This window comes from Hydra vulgaris, chromosome 14, assembly GCF_038396675.1.
Source record: "Hydra vulgaris chromosome 14, alternate assembly HydraT2T_AEP".
Lineage (NCBI taxonomy): Eukaryota > Metazoa > Cnidaria > Hydrozoa > Anthoathecata > Hydridae > Hydra > Hydra vulgaris.
In genome coordinates this window covers 20,491,970-20,494,789 of record NC_088933.1, presented here as the reverse complement: position 1 = coordinate 20,494,789, position 2,820 = coordinate 20,491,970, and the positions used below count along the sequence as shown (strand labels likewise).

Below are 2,820 nucleotides of genomic sequence, written 5' to 3'. Positions count from 1 at the left end.
AAAAATCTTGTACAAGGCATGTGTGAACATGAAAAAAAAAAAAAAAGTTGATGCCGTACGACGTAATGGCGAGATATCATTATTGCAGTCCCGAAAATAAAAAACTAATATATTATTTAATATTCTGTACAATATTTTTTGATCATTTAACTTTTAGTTGTACTATTACTGTTTGTGTTTATTTTGTGCCAATTTTTTTAAATTGGATATTCTAAACAGGTCTTTTATATTACTATTTGAATAACAAAAAATCATCAGCAAATAAAATAACACAAAAAATTTCGGATTCTAAATATAAATCATTTATGTAGAGTAGAAATAATAGCGGGCCTAAGATTGATCCCTGGGGAACACCACAAGTTACAATATGTTTTTCTGTTTCACTTGCTGCGTATATTATGTATTGTTTTCTGTTTGACAGGTAACTTTTAAACCATAGTAAGTTATTGTTTAGTATTCCATACAGTTCTAGTTTTTTTTTATAAGAATACCATGATTAACAGTGGCAAATGCTTTTGACAAATCAATAAAAACTCCTCATGTATAGCAATCATTATTGAACTCATTGGATATATAATTTATTAGCTCGACTAACGCATGATCAGTCGAGTGATTCTTTGTATTTTTTGAATCGATCTTATGTCAACTTGTTTCTCCGCGCAGCGACCTTGTTCGTCAAGGTTCGTGTTTCGGAGTTATAGAGTTGAGAGAGGGTTTTAACCACTATTAAGTAGCCTCCTCATCTGTAGTGGCCTTCTCGGCCCTGAGGAGGTGAATAACGAAAAAAAAAAAAAAGTGGTGATTACAGGAATCAGTACAATTAGCGTAAATTTATATGTAAGTAAGTATGCAGTAAATAGCGGCTTTCATCTAATTAAAATTTTTAAATTTTTTGCGTTGTTAAAATAATATCATCACGCATGAATAAATTTGTGGCTTGAAATTTTGGTGCTAAAATAATGAAAATAATTTTTTCATAAAGAAAAATATGTTAGTTAAAAATAAAATCCAATATGAGCATGTTCGATATACAATATGAGCATGCTCAAATTACCCAGTGTTTTTCATTGAAATTACCTATTTTAAAGTCCTAAAATAGCAGCGGTTTAAGTTGCTTTTTGAATAAAAACAAAACATACTAAAAATTGTTGATATTTTAACAATACTAAAAATTTTTCTGTAATTTAAATTGAAAATAACGAAATAATTTTGTTTTTTTTGTTTCGGAAAATATAGTAGTAAACATTGAATATTGCTTCAACAAAAAGGGGCTTAAAACTTGATCTTTTAATGATAGGTTTTGTTAATAACGAATCATTGTGTTCGAAAAATTAGTTCTATTTGTCAAGTTGGTATTTTTTTACTTAATTTTATTTTAGCTATCTGAAAGTGCTCATATTACCAAGTAATCTGGGTAATATGAGCACTTTAGCTACTTTTTTAAAATCTCTGTGTTTTTAAGAAAAAATTTCGGGTGCTCAAATATCTAAGTGAATCATGAGTAGGGATCCCTAAAAGTTGTTTATTCGCAAAAATTTTGGATCCAGCATAATTTTTTTTTTTGCTCATAATACCCTAATCTACCCTAAGTATTTTCGAATTATAAGAACATTTATTTAAAAAAAAACTTTGTAGTTTTTAAACGATTTGGAACCCAAAAAAAAATTTAAAAAAGTATTGATATATTGATAATATCTACCCGTGTTTCATTTAGAGATTTGCAACTTGAATTGTTTGAAATTGATAATGTAAAAAAAATTTTAAATGCAAAAACTTGCTCCGGGAGAGGTTCGAACTCTCGACCTTCGCATTTCTATGTCGATACTGACTTATAAGTACGACGCGCTAACCGACTGTGCCACCGGAGCTGTCAGTTTCAAAATAAATTAATTTTATATTCAAAGCTCTCGCATAAAACAAGGAGAAACAAAAAAATCAATTTGATCCTAATTGAAAGATTAAGAATAAATGTAAAAAGGTATTAGTCAAGTAATTAATTCAAGAATGCATCATGAAATTAAAATTTTAAAAATATTTTTCTTTAGCAAGGTTTTCCTGCTGTTACCTATTTGGGGCCAACTTGTATAATATATGGACAGCCACTGTTCATAAATTATGCCAGTGATTTTTTCTGGCTTTTAGACCCCTTCTAAGGGGAAGGGGTCTAAAACTTTAAGACTTATCTTGGAGAAGGATAAATTGGATATAAAACTCTAAATTTCATTGTATGAGGAGCTTGTAAGCCGGGTCTGGTAATCTTCTGGTAGTATAACAAGAAAAAAATAATCTGTCCTGATCTGAATAACAATTTAACACCAGGAATGGCATCTGGTTGTAAAAGTTGCCTAACCTCAATCACAATGTATTATAAACATATTAATGAAAATGAAACTGTGGACATTAAACATTAATTGCCCTTAAACCATTGAAATTGTACATCCCAACAAGAAGCCATTGTTCAAACAAGACTTATAAAAACTTATAGCTGTTTGCCATTGTTCAAACAAGACTTTTAAAACAAGACTTATAAAAAAAGCCATTGTTCAAACTTATAAAAACTTATAGCTGTATATATTATATACAGCTATAAGTTTTTATAAGTCTTGACATAAAGCTGTAGACATAAAATTAAAAAAAGTTCTGAAACTAAAGGATATATTAAAAAACTATTTAATAAAATACTTATTAAAACTCACCCATGATGATTGTAGTTTTTTCGTCATCTAGTATCTTGTCCACTTCATCAAATTCAGCTACTGATGAAATAAAACCTGATGAAAAAAAATATTTACTGATGATAAAAATATTAATACTAATGAA

The 2,820-nt window shown here is 28.7% G+C and overlaps 1 non-coding gene across 1 annotated transcript; it reads right to left on the bottom strand.

Moving 5' to 3' along the window:
• Positions 1–1,775: 1,775 nt before the first annotated feature.
• Positions 1,776–1,868, bottom strand: trnai-uau (transfer RNA isoleucine (anticodon UAU)). Its single transcript is given in 2 exon segments — positions 1,776–1,811; positions 1,831–1,868. It is a non-coding gene; the product is annotated as a tRNA-Ile (tRNA).
• Between the last annotated feature and the right edge of the window lie 952 nt (positions 1,869–2,820).